This window comes from Acomys minous (assembly GCF_964271855.1).
Source record: "Acomys minous genome assembly, chromosome: 17".
NCBI lineage: Eukaryota > Metazoa > Chordata > Mammalia > Rodentia > Muridae > Acomys > Acomys minous.
In genome coordinates this window covers 8,511,886-8,532,232 of record NC_140500.1, presented here as the reverse complement: position 1 = coordinate 8,532,232, position 20,347 = coordinate 8,511,886, and the positions used below count along the sequence as shown (strand labels likewise).

Sequence of the window (20,347 nt, the reverse complement as noted above, 5' to 3'; positions counted from 1 at the left end):
CCACACGGTGGAAGGGCAAAGCCAGCTGTCAAGGGTTGTTTTCAGACTGCACGCATTCAATGTGGCATGAACAACTCCCACCCCTCCAGCTCCCATACAAAGTAAATAAATAGATTAACCAGAGATAATGATAGAAGCCAGAACTGCTCTGCCAAGGCCGTGCTGGAAGGCAGACGTTGGGGTGTTAGAGTATGAATGGGAGGGGAGAAAAGAGCGTGTTGGGCCTTAGCTGGGGGTAGCGGCTATGGAGCTAGAAGCAAGCAGAACAGAAGGATGATGCCCTTGAAAAGGAGGCGGCTCTGGGAAACCGTACACAAGGGCCTGAGTGGATTAATGGGTTGAGGGGAAGACCCTGTGGTCAGGGGTAGCTTCCTAAATGTGATTGCAGAGTAAAGAGAAATAGATAATTTTAATGTCCTCTGTCACATTGCTGTTAGCTTAATGTGTCCTCCTCAGTGTCAAACTCGTCTGCTTTTTCTGAGCCTTGCCTATTACGAGCTTTAGAGTTTCGTTCAAGCAATCCACCCCTTTTCCTGTCTTTTCTTCCGATTACCTCTTAGTCACTAGTTAGTAAAATGTTTGTCCCGGTAAGTTTCTTATACCTGGCATAATATCCAATATACTAAAAATCTTAGCATGGAAAACAGGATCCTCCCAGGCACAAAGAATGGTTGGGCTTCTGGGTTCATGGTATTGCAGTACATTTAATCTACTTATGGGTGTTAGTTTTGACATGAGGCTGCCTTTCAGCTTTCCAAACCTGAAGGAAAGAATATTGTTTTTTTAAGACCAGATGGCTCAAGGTGAGCTGATCATAGAGGGGCTCAAAATGATATGTTTGTCTTCAAGACATAGAGGTTGAGTGTGTTTCCAGAATTATGTTTTGAAGGTATTGGTGGTCCATATATATGAGGTCATTTGAATATTTTCTATAATTATTTTATGTAAAAGCAAAATAAAACTACAGTGTCACACTGCTCTGATTGCAATGAGTCAATCTCTGCCTGTTTGCACTTTTTTCCTTTTTTCCTCACTCTTTTCCAGTGATTTGGGTGTGTCACTGCTACAGAGGCCTGTTCAGGTGAAGTGCACACTCCTGACTGAGTTCTGGCCATGAAAGTGGTTTATGCACAGGAGGGTGAGTGGCTAGGAGAGGCCTCTGTGATGCTGCCTTAGGTCCCCTTTGTTCTAGAACCTGTGCCTGATGCTCAGGACTGTGAGTTTATTGCAGGCAGCTGCCTAGGTAACAGTATACTTCGATGCTATAAAGGACCGCAAAGGAGTCTTATTTAAATGCATGACTCTATATTGACTGATTAGAATAACTGAGTCAACCCCTAGCACAGTAAATAAAAATCTCAATTCTCTACACTTTCTAGAACTATTTTTAAGAATTGGCTATTGTGTCAGAAGGCAATTAGAACCTATTCACTTCAGCAGCTGTGGGCTGGTTTGTTTTTTTGTTTGTTTTGTTTGTTTTTTGTTTTCTGTTTCTGGCATCTTACAGCATGTTGAGCACTGAGATTATAAAAATGAGCAAAATTTGTTCTTACTATTATTAACATTCACAGTTTGGCAAGAAATTTATTCACCAACAATTAGCAATCATCCAATATGACTGTGGACATCTGAACAGGGTTTTATGGAGGGTGGAGGGGCTCTAGGCTGAAATGATCCTTGTGGTATGTGTGGGCTTAAAGCCATGTTTTTATATTCTACAGCTTCATCATGAATGCCTCTTAAGAGAGAAACTAATCTCTTAGTTCTAGTTGCACAATGAGCCAGGATGTGAGCCTTACACAGACGTTACTCACAGGTGTTACTCACTCACAGGTGTTACTCACTCACAGGTGCTATTCACTCACAGGTGTTACTCACAGGCGTTACTCACAGGTGTTACTCACAGGCGTTACTCATAGGGTTACTCACAGGTGTTACTCACAGGTGTTACTCATAGGTGTTACTCACAGGTGTTACTCACAGGTGTTACTCACTCACAGGCGTTACTCACAGGTGTTACTCACAGGTGTTACTCACAGGTGTTACTCACTCACAGGCGTTACTCACAGGCGTTACAGGTGTTACTCACAGGTGTTACTCACGTTCCTCATTTCTGTACCAAATTCCTAGGCAGGAGCAACTTAAGGGAGGAAGGTCTTGCTTTGACTCACAGCTGGAACAGGTACGGGACTTTCTGTGGTAGAAGGCACGCATCAGGAAGGTGAGACAACTGGTCACATGTATCAACAGGAAGCAGAGAACAAGCAGGAAGTGGGGACGGGCTATTATACTTCAATGTCTACCCCAGTAACTCACTTGCTCAAGGGAGGCCCCACCCCCTAAAGACTTCACAAGCTTCCAAGAAGAGACTTGATACCATATGAGCATATACAGGGGGAGGAGGTCCCCCTAAGTCACAGCCATAGGGGAGGGGAGTAAGAGGACAATGGGAGGGAGGGAGGAATGGGAGGATACAAGGGATGGGATAACAATTGAGATGTAATATGAATAAATTACTAAAATATATTTTTAAAAAAAGATTTCACAAGCTTCCAAAGCAGCACCACCAGCTGGGTTCAAAGTATTCACACATGGACCTGTGGGAAATAGTTCATATTCACACTGTTAACAGGTGATATCTGGGGAGACAAGACTTTTATAGAGTATATGGAGGGATAGCTGGAGAAAGGTTAAAAGTTAGTAAACTCGAAGCTATGCCATGAAGCTGAACGTTATCCTCCAGCTTTAGAAAGACACCAGACAGCAAGTCAGGGCACTCCTGTTTCTATATTAGGAAACGCCAAGCTTGGGACATAAAGAAGCTGACAGAAAAATGTCCATTAGTCTTTGTGTGAAAAAAATGGTGGCTCCTTAAGGCACGGGTGAGGGGACTTTTTAAGAGTCCTAGGTAAATCTGGTGACTGATTTAATCTTGGAGCTGAGAAAACAAAGTCTAAAAACCAAAGCAAGCATGGGTCAGGGTCACTGTTGAGTTTCTGTGGGGATGTGCCGTTTACAAGAGTGGAAATACAAGAGGAAAATGCTTCAGAAGACGGAAGTGGGTGTAAGAAGTACTTGTAAGAAAAGCGTATCTTTTGGCCAGATTGAGTGTGAAATAGGCCCAGCTGGCTGAGTAGAGCGATGAGAGGGAGGAATGGGTGAGTTTGGAGCTATGTTTAAGCTACTTTCCTGATCACATTATAAGTGAGAGCTGAGAGGGAGGAGCGCAGGTCCAAATGAGTGAAATTGCAGCAGGGAAGATAGCGGAGGGGGGGAAGGACAAGCCCAGCAGAGGTTCTTCTTAGAGACGGCCAGAGAAGGAAGAAAGCTGCATGCATAGAAGGCAAGGCTGAGCCAGGATGTCAGGATGTCACTCATTAGATTTCACTAAGCTGCCCCTTGTAATGTGATAGGGAATTTGTGAGAAGAGGGCCTTCTGTCGAGGAGGTTTGAATTCTGACAGAACACATGTTTTTTAAGTGGGTAGCACTTTGTGGGACCAGAGAACAACTTGGTTAGAAAAAATGGTGACAAGTTTTAGGATGGGAAGTGGAGCAGAAGGAGAGCACAGAGAGCAATTCATGTACAAGTGTCTGCATTGGGAAACTGAGAGTAAACATTCAAAGGGAAGAGTCTGGTATTTAAAAGGAGAAATAGTATTTTGTCCATGAATACTCTTACTCAGAAGAAATAGTCTTGTCTATCTGTAGACACTTAAAGACCCTGGTTAAGAATGGCATCCCTAGGCCCTTTAAGTCTACTGTCCCTCACTGGCCTATGAAGGTATGTGGACCAGAGGATAGAGTATATTCTTTGTCTCATAACATTTCAAATTCTGTAAGATTATAATTGATGCCAAGTTCTTAAATGTAGGTGCACCTCCAGACTACTAGCTAGGTACTTTCTTTTATTCTCCTGCTTAGCTATTCAGCTGAGTACACGTTCTGTGACAAAACAGAACAACAGCAAAATGATTTGCTATATTAGTAATGTTTTCAACCACAAACAAAAAGAAAGCTTTGTAGGAGACAAGCTGTAGCAATAAAGAAATGTTCTTTCCCCAGCTAGAAGTCGTCAAAGGTTAATGAACTGAGCATCTAAACAGTAGGAACAGTGATCTAGAAGTGTGTTTTGTTTTGTTTTGTTTAATTCCACTGTACTATTGTCTAGATTGTCAGCTTCACCCTAATGCCTATAGCTTCTAAAGGCAGCACAGTTCCTTCTGAAGAGACAAGATCACCTTTCCCAGAAGCACAGAGGCCCCTTCATCTCTCATTAACTCACATTCACCTGTCTAACTCATCCTTAGCCAAATTTCTGGCTGGAGGATTCTAATGATCATAATTAATATTGAACATTAGTAGTAGGCTTATGAGATGTCTTGCTGGGTAAAGGTACTCACCATATGTGCTGCCAAGCATTACAGATGACCTGAGTTAAAGCCCAGGGACCTACATAGTAGGAGAGGCCATACTCCCAAAAGGTGTCTGTCCTCTGTCCTCTATACACATTACATAAAATAAATAAATGAATACAGATTGAAAACATTAATCAAGTCAATCACAAATTTAGTGAGTAATGGTTGGTGCTATTAATCATCAACTAGACAGAGTTTATCATCTATGAGATGAGCCTATAGGCACACCTCTTAGAAATTATTTGGCCCCTGGTTATAATGTTAGGGGATTATCTTGATTAGGTTATTTGATATGGCATGACCTAGCTTAACTATGGACAAAACTATTCCTTGGGTGGGGATCCTGGACCATATAAAATGAAGAAGAAACAAATGACCTAAGAACTGGCCTCCATCTCTGCTTTCTGTGACCAGCTACTTTAAGCTCCTGTCACCATGCTTGCCCCACCCTCAACACTGAGGACCAGAATAAGTGCATTGTCCTTTAAGTTACTTTGGTCAGAGTATTTAATCGCAGCAACAGAAGTAACCAAGACCTTGTGATGCTTTGTATGAAAAAGTCCTCCACAGGCTCATGTATTTGACTACCTTGGTCAGTAATTGGTGTCACTATTTGGAAAAGACTCATGGAGGAAATGTGTCACTGGGGGTGAGAGCTGAGAAGTTAAATACTTAAGTCCTTCCTAGTTTGCTCTGTGATTTCTACTTGCCATTGAGGGCCTGAATTCTCAAGTTCCTGCTTGGGTCACCATGCTGTTTGCCTCCATGCTTCCTTGTCTGGACAAACTCATAATTTCTCTGGAACCATAAACTCAAATAAACTCGTTCTTCTATAAGTTCCCTTGGTTATGGTATTTTTTCCTAGCAACAGGAGAATAACTAATACAGCAGTAGTGTATACACTTTGAGGAAAGGTAAGATCAAGAACACTTTTGCATGTCTGTAGACATATTGATTCTTCTATCTTTATATTATTCTGGCTCATTTGGAGATAGTTGAGGCCGTCAGGGAACCCAGCATCCCCAGATAGTGTTGATGAGAACGTAAGAAAGCATTGGTTTTTTTTTTTTTGAGCTAGTATAGAGTAAGGCTGATAATAGAAATGAGTCAGGAACTTGCAGTTGTTTATGATAAATATTGAAGCTAGTTAGGAGACAGTTTGGGGGTGTGGTTAGATGCACCTCTCCCCCATATTAAATTATATGGGCTTTAATCTGCCATCAAAGCCAACCCTAGAAGAGATTTCTTGCCTGTCTTTTGTTCTTATTGTTTTAAAAGGCTTTCTCTATTTGTTCTCTGTCCATATTTTAATGAAAGAGTTTACATAATTTTTCACTTCCCATCTTCTTAAGACAAAAATAAAGCTGATATTGACTACAATGATAGCTAACAAGAACTCAAAGTAAATTTTCTTCATATCCTTTCTCCTGATACCCAGTGTGAAAATACTTCCAATCAGCAATTTTATTAATTTTTACAATATCTAAAAGAGCCTTCTGGGAGTTATTTTTCCTCCATTGTATAGCTATTTTTGTTTTAAATAACTTGGGCTGACTCACTTCATATTGTTGGTTCTCTAAATTCCTTAAATCAGCCATTATTGCTATAACCAGGACCTGTAAAAGCATTGACTGAACCAGAAATTGTGACCATGAGGAGAAGCAGAATCTAGGACATAAATCCTGAGTGACTTATCATGTGACCAAGTGACTTACTTATTTACTGCACTGATTTTCTTTTACACTATGAGTCATTGTTGGTAACAGTGGGAAACAGGAGACATCTTTAAATTCCTCCCTAAAACTCCTGAAAGATCTGGTCCTGTTTCTCCCCATTCACCATATTTTTAGCCACTAAGGTCTTCTGACTTGAAGATAATCACACTTTTAGTTGACTCTAATATAGTGTCTTGCATCTAATAATCTAATGCAATAATATTGCAACTTAAGCCTTCTCTTAAACTGAAATCTTGACTCAGATTTGGGGACAGAATCATTATTTTATAAAATTTTATAAAACCATAGATAGTTCTACAAAATATACGAGGTTTTGCTTTCAGGGAAGAATTGTATGAATATTTGTCTTACGTATGAAAAACAGGAATAGATAAAAAAATCTTCCTTCCTTCCTTCCTTCTTTCTTTCCTTCTTCAGTTCTCTTCTTTCCTTTTTAGAATTTTTGAGATAGTGTCCCACAATGTAATCACAGCCTTGCCTCTTTCTTCCTGGCAATCCTCTTGCCTCAGCCTAGCAATACAGATGTGAACCATCATGCCGGGCAAATTTAGCTATTTTTTTAATTGAGAAATATTAATAGTGCCTTTTCTACAACTTCGTGTTTGGAAGAGTCTATTGACATTTGCAAAGAGTGTGTGAAAGTAGGGAGGAGACTATGAAATCTTGGAGTTTGCTGATGACGCTCATGGGTTGATAACAAGAGCCAAAGCTCAAGAAGATTAATTAGGAGGGTGTACCAAAAGCATGGAATGAATTGGCAAGATAATTTTCTATCAGCCATGACAGGTAACTTCATATAAACGGTATTCACAGTGTGGACACAAAATACATCCTTGAGACCATTGTACAAGAAGTAACAAACAAACCGCTATCTGTAGGCACATTGCCTATCTTGTCATGCACTTTATGCTTTCCTGCCCTTTATGTGACATTTTCAGAACTGAGGGTTGCACTTTGGAAAGTTGAGAAGATATTCAAACTTTTTACTTTTATTATTATCATTATCATTATCTTTATTATGCCTATTTTTTTTTATAAAACAGCTTATTTGTTAGATTGGAGAAAGAAAAAAATGAAGAAATGAAAGGAGAGAGGGAAGAAGGGAAGGAAGGAAGAAAGAAGGGGGCAAAAAGGAAAAATGCTACTGTGCTTCTTGTGTGGCTGCATAAGCTCCCTCAATATCATTTATACCATAATTTTGTTAGTAAAACAATTCTAAGCTCAAAATATTTGTTATTCATATGTTTTGAAAATTGATCTCTCCATAAATTTGGAAGGCTTTCTTTTTAATGCAAAATGTATGTTATTAATTGTCAAAATGGAATTGATTGGTTTTTCATATAGTATTGAAGCATTTTTGAAGTGCTTTTGTTGTAGTAAAGCAATTGAGAACACTGGGCACCCTTCACTGTTGTCCCCTGATTTCTAAAAAGAACATCTTACTGAGGCTCTTGGTCAGAATCACTATGAATTTTGTATCCTCATAAGTGACTTATTTACACATTTCTTTGAGAGGCTTGAGATTCCTGAAAATATTGATAGAAGACAGAACGAGAAAATATTATAGACAAAGAAGAGAAAGGGCTACAAGAAAAAATTCCATGCCCCCATATCTTAGAGGTTCCCAGGTACTATTGGTTCACCTTAATGCCAACTGTTCAATATATCTCCTTTCATCAGGGTTGTGAGTGTCATAATTGCCTGTCCTTGGTCTTTATCTTAGTTACTTTTCTGTAGCTGTGAAAGAAAAAAAAATACCACAACCCAGACAGCTCATAGAAGAAAGTTTATTTGGGATCATGGCTTCAGAGGGATGAGAGTCCATCAAGGCAGGAAAACCTGTTGAAGAAGCAAGGAGTATGGGCGGGAGCAGGAAGCCAAATGCTCATATCTCCAAACCCAAGTGTAGGAAGACAGAGCAAACTGAAAATAGGTCTGCCCACAGTAGTGCATAACCTCCAACAAAGCTGCACTGCCTTACCCTAACCTCAAAGAGCAACACCCACTGTAATCAAATAGTTAGATCATGCCCTTGAGGGACATTTCTCACTCAAACCATCTCTGTGTTCTTGAAGCCTTGGACTCAGCCATCTTCCTCAAATTCTGGGTTGTATTTGGTTGTGTCATTTTCCTACTAGGACACAATATATCACTTAATCACCAACTTGTAGATTTAGAAAACTGGTTTTTTTTTTCATGGTCTTTGAAGTTTGGCCTCTTCATTTCCTTTGTAGTTGATTGCTTATAATAAAAAGCAGAAGACTATCATGCCTAGGAGACAGATCTGTGAAAGCAAGCTTGTAGTTTTCTTGTGCAATCTAAGTCCTGATGTCATGTTTCTCTCAGTTTTCCTGCTGCTGCTCACCTGCTCTTCGGTCAACCTGATTTTGCTCTTCCATCTCACTAGATCTCAAGGTAGTTGCTGGTCATCTTTCTTCATCTAGTCTTCAGTCATGTTTGTCTCGCTTGTGCATTTGCTTTTGCTTCTGTTTTTTCTTAATTAGTTGATTTGAATAGTGGGGGTGTGCATATGGCTGTAGGAGAGCATGAGTACAAAAGTAAAGATGCTGGCAGGAGCCAGAAAAAGGCACTGAATTCACTGGAGTTTGCGTGTTTGTGAGCAGTATGTGCACCTAAGTGCTGAGCCATCTCCCTAGTCCCTTTCTGTATATTTTATCTTCATTAGCATAACATTGTATACAGGGCTTCATGGTAAGTATATACTTACATTTTCATGCATGCAAGATATATACTTGCATTTTCATACAAGTATATAATGTATTTCAATCATATCTCTCTATGTCTCCCAAACCCTCATGTTTCTCACTCTCTCTTAATCATTACTATTGTTCTTCTGCAGTTCCACATATACTGTCATATCATTTTATATGTATATAAGTGATTTTGTATATCTCTGTAAGACCCAGAAACCATGAGTGAGAGGAAACATACGATATCTGAGGCTGGCTTAATTCACTGAATATGATATTCTCCAACTGCATTCATTTTCCTGCAAGAACACATAATTTTGTACTTCCTTGTGCTGGAAAAAATAGATAATCTTTATCTATCCCCTTGTTGAACACATAGACTGTCTCCCTAACTTACCTATTGTGAGCAGTGCTGCAGTGAGCACTGATGTACAAGTGATTCTGTGGTAGATGGACAGTGGGCCTCTGGATAAATGCTCAGGAGTCCTGTGGTTGTGTCATATGAAAGCACTACCTTTACTTAACATTTTCAGCATTTCATGTGAAGTACCATGACTGGAAAAGTACGCAGGAAGATTTAGGGGTCTGTGGTGTCAGCCTTGAAGTGGGCTTTCAGTAGTTCCTGACATTGTAGCCAGCCTTTTCTTTGAAAGGCCCCTTAGTCTTCTAATGTCAACGTTTTCCATCTCACATTCTAAGCTGAGGGTTCACTGCCTGGTTTACAGAGTAACTAAAAGCCTAACTTAAGGACACTCACAACAATAAATCTTTGAGCATTCTTTTTTTCCTCCTCTTGTCCTATATCCCATTCTGAAAAGCTGTTTCCTCTCTTCTCATTCACATCTTTTTGAGCATTGTTCTGGCTTTGACTTTACTGTTTTTATAATGAGTGATCTCTACTGCCTGTCCATGTTTGCTCAGATGCTCAAAACCTCTTAGGCTCTGTCTCTCCCTTGGAGACTGACATCTCGAGCTTCATCGCATGTCCAGTCTCCATGAGATAGTTCTGCATCACCTTCAGTTTCTTCCCTGCCTGTAATTGATCATCTTACTGAAGAGCAGTTGGTTAGCTCTACCCTCTACTGAAACTATTTCTTCTACAGCCATCTCCTGGACACTACACTGATGGAAAATTTTCTGAAACCATTGGTATCTCAAGTGTTCTTTGGTGCTGATATTTTATTCTTGAGTAACACAATGTCTTTGTTTTCATACAAACTTTTTTTAAAAAAGGATTTAGTTATTTATTATATATACAATGTTGTGTCTGCATGTACACCTGCAGGCCAGAAGAGGGCATCAGATCCAAGTATAGATGGTTGTGAGGCACCTTGTGGTTTCTGGGAATTGAACTCAAAACCTCTGGAAGAACAGACAGGGCTCTTAACCGATGAACCATCTCTCCAGCCCCTTGATTCAAACTTTTGTCTCCAGAGGTTGGCTCCTCACATTCTTCTCTGACTACCTGTTCTACTTGGCTCATAGATGTTGGTAGTGATGATGGCTCTGCCTCTGTCTGCTTATCTTTCTTCTTCATGACAGCCCCATGGTATCCTAAGAGCCATCACGGGACATGCCTATGTCATCAACACCCATGTGTGTATACACATGTAATACAAGGCTTAACTCATCCCATTGACACCACATGTTTCTTCAAAACTGTATGCTCCAGGCACCTCATAAAGTGGATTCCTTTGGGCTCCTGATTTGGTGAAGCATTCCATCACCTTGGCCTTGAACATCAGCCTAACTCCTCTCATTACACATGATGCTCATGCCACTGTTCTGTAGAGCTCTTCACTGCACTTGGCAAGATGACCAAAGGCCTTGAGTGTGGCTTCCATTCCTGCTGTGGTCTGTCTTCTCCCAACTTCTCCGCCTTCATTTTTTACACCTAAGGTGCTCAAAATCCCCAGGAAAATTGTACCCAAAAAGCTATGTTTTTCTCTGCCTACAGGCCCTCTCAGACTTTCTCTTTACAAAAAGAAAAAAAAAAAAACCTATGTGCATGCGTACGCGCAGGGGCACGCGTGCACACACACACACACACACACACACACACACACACACACTTACTAATCTTCTGCCCCTGCTACTTCATTATTATCAGATTATAAGAAAACATTTTAGAGTTGTTTTCCTATCAGTATTACTTCAAATAGAGGTTTGCGACTTTCCAGAAAGACTTACTATAAAACAAGCTGTTAAGAATAACTTTCATTCATTGAAACTCTGCTATTTGTTTTCAGAGACATATTACACACCACAACTACCCCCTTTTCACTTTCTTGGGGCACAGAATTGGAAAGGAGTGCATCTCGTCATAGCTTAGAGTACATGGTATTTCTAGAACTTCTCTGGGCTTAAGCTAGTAAATAAAATCCAGCATTGACCTTATTGTACAGTCCTACCCTAAAGGAAATAGATTTTACATAGTTAATAATCACACAACCAAAGCACAGTTTTAACATAATCCAAGGACTGGACTTGGGCTCCTAAGCATGCTGGGCTCTCATCCTAACCATGAGAAACTTCAGCGCGGCCTCAGCCAACCCCAGCTTCCCCATTTCATGAGGTACATTAGAAGAGTGATATATATTTCCACACATGATTTAATTTTTCCACATGTAAATCTCTATTGTGATTAAAGTATCCATAAAGTATCCATTGTGCATCACACGTGCACACACACACACACACACACAATGTGAGAACCGCGAGAAATGCTGCTGGAAAAAAGCTGGTCTACCTACATGGGAGAGATGGCAGATGCATGTCCTCTAAGAGGAGAATCTGTCACACACAGATGGACGATGGCAGAAGCATGGCTCCTCACAAGTGATGGCTCAAAGGATTTGAAGTTTGCTTGGGTTGTGTGCTTCTAGTATATGAAATAAAGGCACATCCCAGCAGGCGCCAGCATGGCGATGAGTAGACGGTGTGGACAGAGCCAGGGCACATATTCTAGAAAGAGAAGCTGAGAAGATCTGAAGACTGGGGGAGCCCCGGCCATCTGAGGCAGGAAGCATTCAGTGATGGTCAGTGAGGATAAAGTAAATGCTAGTGAGTTTCAGAGAACTATGTGCAGATGTGTGTGTGTGTGTGTGTGTGTGTGTGTGCGTATGTACACTTTATGAATACCTTAACCACAATAGAGAATTACGTGTAAAAAAATGAATTAAATTATGTATGGAAATGGATTATGCTACTAATGTACCTCATAAAATGGGGAAAGCTAGGGTTGGCTGAGGCTAGGGCTAAATATTTTCACTCTTAGAATGCTTTCATGCCATGCTTAGGACCCCAAGTTCAGTCCTCAGCACTTCCAGAAAGGATTTTGTTAAAAAGTGACACCAGAAATGTCTATTATTTGGAGAAATATTAATTATATGCTTATAATTCCTCTTCAATAGTGATGTGAAGGTTATAACATATTTTTTAACTTCTACCAGTAATCTCATGATTTGTATGTTTTATTGAATGGAAACAAGAGAAATGCAGTGTTAATGAGTGGACAGCACTCTTTCCAGAAGTGATAGCCAGGCAGCTAGTCCCTTCTAAAGCAGAACACTGCCCTCTGTTGTTCATCAGCCTTATTTTTTTTAGGCCAAGGAAACTGCAGCTTCAAGTTCAGCAACCCCTGATAAAATTTAACAGGCCAAAGATGAATTCAAACTCAGAGATAATCATTCCTAAAATATTTAAAAGTTGTTCTTATATCAGAGAGTATGCAGACATTCTTTGTTTTGTGTTTCTCCCACTAACAAAAAAAAGCTTTTAAAAATTTATACAGCAATTTATGTTTTTTAAGCCTTCCCACGGTCACAGGTATGAGCAATCACACTGATAGCTCCCTGTCAGATTCTCGTATATCTATGCTGCCCACCTTATCTTTTCTAAATAGGAAGAGAAAGAATAAATCTGAAAGTTAAATCTAAGGGCTTACAGAATAAATAAGTCAATAAAACATTTCATTTTCTAAATAATAAAATAGCATCCTATCTATTGCAATTATTCATTTTGGCTTGTTAGGTAAAATTACTAGTGTCTGGGAGGTGTGTGTAATAGAAAATATAGACAGAGAATGCTTGGAAGTAGTTCTGGTTGTTTGCAGATAGACTGTTCTGGAAGGACAGAAGGACACTGGGCTGCATGCTGCTTCCCATTTGGTGACATGGAATGTTCACCGACCTCAAAAGAGAAGGAAGTTGGGAAGTATAGTACTTGCTGGCATTTGCTGTTTCTGACTTCTCATAGGGGACCTTCCAAAAGGGATGTCGTTGGAAAGCCATTTGACTGAGGGCTCTGTAGCCCCCTCCTTTATACTGTACATCCATGCGCATTATCTTCAGGAGAGACTTCAAATGTAAACTCATACTCTCTGCCAGAAAATTAAAATAAGCAAACATCTGTTTCCTTGGGATGGCCTTTCGCCAAGGTTCAGCCTACAGTGACTTACTGCAAAATTTTCACATGATTTCATTTTTTAAAAATTTCCCAGCCAATTTCAAGTCTAAAATTATAAACGGGTCCTATGAAAGTATAAACACATATGCACTTTTTTTTTTTTTTTGGCTCTGAGGTCAGAACGCAGAATATGCCAGAGATCATCTCTATGGTATCCAGCTCATCTCCTAGAATAATTTAGCATATTAAAGGCCAAACCAGTATTTTCTGGTAACAAGACAGACTCCCAGGAAAGGATTTAGAGGTGATGGCATGGCACATTGTCCTATAAATATTTGGGAGGCTATAGTCTGCCTGTATGTACCAGACTTCTTTTCCCAGCACTGGGGACCAACATTGTGTAAGGAAAGTCTGAGAGACTCTCCTCCTTGTGTGTCATCACTTATGTGTTTATCCTTCTCTTCTCCCAGCTCCCTCTCCACCCTGGGAACGTTCTTCCACACTGTGCTTGCCTCCCAGGGTGCCTCCCAAGATGACTAAATAGAAAGAAAAGGAAAATACTTTCAACAATGGGGCTCAGATGCCTGCTCTTAGAACTCTTTTCAGGATGTGTCATAAATCGCACCAGTGCAGTCACCCGTGCTGACTGAAAGCAGAGCTTTTGTACAAATACGTTTTAGCAGCTGAAAATTAATCTCAGGCCTATCGTGGCAAATTTGGGTATAGGGGATATAGACTTTATAACTATTTTTGCCTAAATTAAGAAAGTGAAACTAACAGAAGGTCTGCTTTTATTGTTTTAGTTTTGTTGATAAAGAAATCTTATCTCTAGGCTGCCTTCATTCATAAAGAAATTCTGAGTGGACAGAAGAGATGGTTCAGAGGACTTGAGCTCAGTGCCCAGCACCCATGATGTTGGGTGGCTCACAAGTGCCTGTAACTTCAGCTCCAGGAGATCTCAACAGCATTTTCTGAATTCCACAAGCATGTGTGCATGTGTGTGCGTGCATGTGCACACATGCGCGCACGCACACACACACACACACACACACACACACACACACACACACAGAGAGAGAGAGAGAGAGAGAGAGAGAGAGAGAGAGAGAGAGAGAGAGAGAGAGAAATGCCCAGTACACGTGACAAAGATGTGCGTGTGCATGAGCCTTCCTTTACATGGTCTATCATCTTCAGGTCTAACAGCAGTGCAGGTAATATGTAATATTTAGTAAATATGTATTTCGAGCTAAGCACTTAGTAGGACTCTGTCCTTCTGATTTTCATCTCACATATTCATTGTACATGGCTGGCCCTGGGCTACATAAAGATGTTTTGCTACAAGGATTGCTTTACTTTGTGTTTGTTCCCCTCCCCCTCCCCCCTCCCCACTTCCCGTCCCTTCCCTTTCTCTTCTCTCCTATTAGTCATTTTTGTCCATTTTCACTTCTCTTATGTCATATACATCCATAGTTTTATATTTATGTATTTGTCTTCCTGAGACTTCGTGGCCACTCCTACACATGGTTTCATTTATCGGTCAACAAGTAGGTCCCATTAGAGCTGAGAAAGCAAGGACTAAAGAGAGAAATGGATTTCCCCATCTGCACATTAGAAAATCTAAAACTTGAACTCAAGCAGGATGACTTTATAGTCTATGTCCTTCATGACCCCATAAAATAGATACTTGACATTAGTAAATAAATAAAATATCTTGTTTTTCAGACCAACGCTTGACACCCTTGTTTTTTAACTCATCAAACACAAAGTACATATATAGTGAGACCTGCACAGGGACCTCTTTGCCCCCAGTGTTGTCTCATCATCATCTTCATCATCATCACTGTCATCATCATTATTTAAATTTCAAAAATTAAAAATAGAATGACATGTTTTCTCCCCTCCCTCTGAGACCTCCCATATACTCCCTTTCTCTCCCTCAAGTTCTTTGATTGTTGCTGCATATTAATGTTTATGTGTATTACTCCTAAATACATAAACACAACTCTCTCAGTTCATATAGTGTAAACAGTCTCAAAGCCAATCACATAGCACTGGATAATCAGCTGGGGTAGGAACATCCCTTTCCTGGGATGACCATATCCCCCTCTCTCAGCATTGCTTAGTTACCTGCAGCTCCTCCTCTAGGGTGGTCCCTGTGTGACTTCCTCCTTTCATGTCAGTATGTCTCTTGGTCGTTTCTCTGAGCCTAGCTTAGGCATCCATATTGTTGGGATATCATGGGTGAGCTTTTCCTCTTATTGCTGGGAGACACAATCTCACAGCAGGTTTCCTGGTCCTCATCCTCTGTCCCTTACAATGTATCTACCCCCTCTTTGGTGATGTTCGCCGCGCCTGGGGTACAGGAGTTGTGTTGTAGGCGTATCAATCCCGCTGTCCACCCATCATCATTCGTTATCTGCATTTAGACTAGGCATGGTTTTCTGTAGGCCTCCATCTGTTACAAAGAGGCATTTTTCTGATGAGGGGTAAGAAGTGCATGTATCTGTGGGTATCGGGATAAATATTTAGATTACAGCTAGGACTCATGACAACTTAATACAGTGGCAGTTGTAGGTTCTCCTGCAGGATCCACAATTTCACCAATTCTGGAGAGCTGGCCATGTCTCCCTCATCAAGCGTGGTCTTCCATCCCTCTCTTGTTGAGGGCTTCAGATCCGATGAAAACGCTGCTGCTTACCACAAGGCATGCCTGCCACTATTGCACTCCTGTGGGCCTTTGTGTCCTCCTTGTGTGTTTTACGATTCACAGACGTCACAGATGGATAGAGCCGTTACTTACTCCCCTCCTTTGGAAGCTGCATGGTGCCCCTTGGTAGCTATTTTCAAGTGAACTCTATGTTTTATTTCCTGCTCCAGGGATCACAAGGAATAGTTTGTTGTAGCTATTTTATTATGTCTCATTTCAACCAAAAGAAAACACTGGATTAAAAACATGTTGAAGCTCTGTTAACTGCCATAATTAGGAGCAGAAGTTGTGGAATTTTAAAAGCTTTTCAAGCATAAAAATCATGAAGTATTTCATACATTTTTTTCACACCCCTGCTAATGTATTCTCACTTAGTATGTAACAGGCCATCATTCCCACATGTTTCGATGAGGGACCAAGAGCGCCTCTTTTTGGAGGTTGTATCCCCTGTGTGGACTGCAGCTCCAGGTTCCCTTTCAATCAGATCCCAAAGCCATACTATGGGTAGCTACCAATTTCATTTTCCTTATAGTGGAAATGAGTTAGAAACCTGGGATCACGCTTAGTGGAAAGCCCTTCAATTATGTCACGGTTTTCTGTTTGGAGCTTTTGACATCATGACTGACCTGCCTAACTCAATGAAATCCACCTTCATGAAGTCTCTTTACAAAATCTGTGTAAATACATCTAAACTAGCCTAATGTCCTTTCTAAGGAAATGGATTCCATTGCCTGATTGATTTAGTGATGTCTTATTTGCATGTGTAATATATTATAATAAATGTTAATCTGGCCTAAACAGACTTGGGAACCAGCAAATTTGACAACTTGATCAAAGTGTACACTGACCATTGGGAGAAGTGAGTTTATGAAAGTTCCAGCCAGAAATGTGTCCCCTGTAAGACTCAGTGTACATTAGGCAGAAGAAAAGAATAACAGTGAATGTATCATAGTTTGTAAGATAGAACTCTGGTAAGATTAGCAGTCAGTAAAACAAGTAGTTTACTAAGTTTGCAATATAATTTTAAAATAATTTTATCATTAAAATGTTAGCTGCTACAGCAGTGGCTCAGAGAGTAAACTGCTTGACATGCAAGTATAAGTGCCTCAGTTTGCATAACCAGCATGCAGGTGAATGCCAGGCGGGCATGGAGGACAATCCTAGAGCTTAGGAAGCTGAGATAGAGGAAGCCTGATGAAGTCGGTTATCTAAATCAGCAAGTGCTGGGTTCTACTGTGAGAATCTGCTTCAGTATATAGGATGTAGAGTTGGAGTAAGACACAAAGCAGCATCCTTTACAATGCGTGAATACACACACACACACACACACACACACACACACACACACACAAACACATATGTGAACATGCGCATGCACTCATAAAATAAAATGATATCAAAAATACTCTACAAATCATTGGCTTTTAGTGTGTGTGTGTGTGTGTGTGTGTGTGTGTGTGTGTGTGTGTGTGTCATAGAAAAATTATAGCCAATTCTCTGATCTTATAGGAAGCAAGACCAAGATCTATAGTAGATAGGATTGCCCATGGAAACCTGTGATGGGTTTAGGAAGCTGTCATGAGACTCGAATATATATTTCAGTGTCCTAATCTGAGGCTTTAGCATCCTCAGGGGGTGACCCACACCACTCCTCATCTCTCTGGCTTTAGCATGTGTGCCCTGTCTGAGCTTCATGTAGATTTGTGAATTCTTCTTTGTGCTGCTTCTCTGTCTCCTTGGTTGTCACTAAACAGTGTTTCTGGAATTGTGCTTTTTGAACGTTAAATATAAATGTTTCTATTATAAGTGGAGAATAAGGCAGAGTGCTTTCGTGGATTCTGTTTTGCTTGGGACTTTTTAAAGCTTTGTTTAATCATCTACCTTAGCAGAACAGCTGCAGTCTGTGCCTAATGCACTGAGGATGAGCTCAGCTTGACAGTTTAAATTTTTTCCTTTCAGTAGTCTGTATATAAACCTGATTTTCGTGTGTGTTGTCATTATTGAATGTTTTTACTAGCTAAATGAAACATATGATTATTATTGAGATAACTTAGAAATTTAATTATTTTTATTTGAAAAGATAGAAAAACACCTTTGAGTAAGTCATCCATTCCCCCCCACCCCACTTTGTATGTGATTTAAAAACAGCATCGCAATCACGGGAGCCCTCACTGCCTGAAACTTATTAGCAGTCACTTGGTGAGGTTGCTTTATAGTTTTCCTGCTGCTGGTGGTCACAGCAGTCAGTGTGCTTCTCAGTGTCTCGTGTGTGCTTACTCTTGGCAGGGTTTGGGCGATGAAATTTGACTGTTAGTCCTACAGTTCATGCTTCAGTGGCATTCTTAGTTGTTTGAGCCAAAGGGTAGTAATAACTTCTTACACACAGTGTAGCTTTTAACTCTTTCAAAATTCTGTTTCTTAAACTCAAAACCTAGTCGAGCTGGCATGACTGAGCATCAGTAGGCAGTACTGAGTTTTTTTTTTCTTCACCTTTTTCACCTTGCTGTTGTTTCCTTTGTCCAAAGACAGTGTGTTCCTATTGGTGCCACAGCTGATTCTGGTCTGTATGCCCTGCTTCTTGCCCGCTTTTCTTTTAAGGAGCCTTTGCTACAAAATATACAATATATAGGAAATGCCATAGAGAACGCTCTTGTTTATAACAACACTTTTAAAAAATTTTTATTGGCTCTTTGTGAATGTCACATCATGTACCCCAATTCTACCCCTCACCCCTCCTCTCACACCCTCCCTCTACCCTTGCAACCTCCCCAACCAGAGGGGAAAAAAACCATCTTATTTAGACGCTGTGGTGTTATCACATTGTGCCCCTTTAGTCCACACTTCTTTGCTTGTGAATTTTGATCGCGATGACTAGTTGGTCTGGTACAATGCCTCTGGCTTCTGCTTAAAATTTCAAATTTTCATGGAAGTAGTACAATGTCTAGGGTATGGGTGTCCGTTGCTTTTCTGTCTCTGTGATAAAACATCATGTCCAAAACCAACTAATAGAAGAGTTTATTTTGGCTTATGACTTCAGAGGCAAATGAATCCATTCTGTCAGAGGAGGCACAGTGACATCCTTACCTGCAAGCACAAACCAGAGAGAGTGAAGGGAAGTGGGGCACAGCTTCAAACTCTCAGAATCTGGCCCCAGTAATATACTTCCTGTCACACGGCTGCACCTCTCTAGACAGAGCCTCCAATGGGTGGGGGACCAAGTATATAAAATCCAGAGCCTATGGGGGGCATTTCTTATTCAACTTGTCACATGGCTTGTTAGTGTATTAGAAAACTACATGTAGGGAGAATAATTTCTGTTGCAGCGGACTGCCCTGGATAATTTTTTATACAATATATGAAATGGACTTGAAAATATATGTTGCTGAAGGAGAGGTGCTAGCCCAATTCAGTGGTGTTTTTATGAATGTTGTCATAATAATGTAAATATGTATGACATATGCATACAGCTAACAATAGTGCATTTAGATTTTCATATTGGTTTATAGATACCTAGTTCTAGCTATTTTTTATTACTCTGACAAAATTTGGTAATAATAGATGAGTTTGATCATGTGTTTTATGTTTAAATTATTAGAGAAGAAAATAGTTTGTTTTGGCTTGGTTTCTTTGTTTTTTAAGACTAGGGACACGTCATACAGTGTGGGGTGGCCTTAAACTGGCTCTATAACTGAAGATAGCCTTGAACTCCTTACCTTCTGTCTGGGATGACAGCCATTCATTTTCCTCCCTTAAAATGAAGACACACATACAGCAAGAAAAGAAAGTTGCAGGCCAATCTCTGGTGAACATGGATACAAAAATTCTTGATAAAATAGTTGCAAACTGAATTGAAGAGCACATCAAAAAGAGTATCCACCATGTTCGATTTGGCTTCATCTTGAGATGCAGGGATACTTCAACATAAGTGCATCAATAAATGCAGTCTCCTTGCCCTAGTTACCTCTGTGCTGCTGTGATAAAGGCCATGGCTAAAAGCAACTTGTAGAAGGAATAGTTTATTTCACATTACAGTTTGTAGACCACCATGGAAAGAAATAAAGGCAGGACCCTTAAAGCAGGCACTGCAGCAGAGGCCATAGAAGAACACGGCCTATTGGTTTGCTCCTATGACTTTGCTCAACCTGTTTTTATATAAAACCCAGGACAACCACCCCAGTGTGGCACCACTCAAGTGACCTGGGTGCTCCCATATCACATGTTAGTAAAGAAAATGCCCACAAACTTGCCTACAGACCATATCTGATGGAGACATTTTATCAGCTGAGATCCCTCTTCTTAAATTACTCTCCCTTGTATCAAGTTGACAGAAATTAATCAGAGCAACACCTGGCAATGGGGCGTGGTGGTG

The 20,347-nt window shown here is 40.4% G+C and overlaps 1 protein-coding gene across 4 annotated transcripts in view; it reads left to right on the top strand.

The window, feature by feature from the left end:
• The window catches only part of PDE3A (phosphodiesterase 3A), a 265,916-nt gene that overhangs the window by 191,777 nt on the left and 53,792 nt on the right, over nucleotides 1–20,347 (top strand). The window lies entirely within an intron of this gene.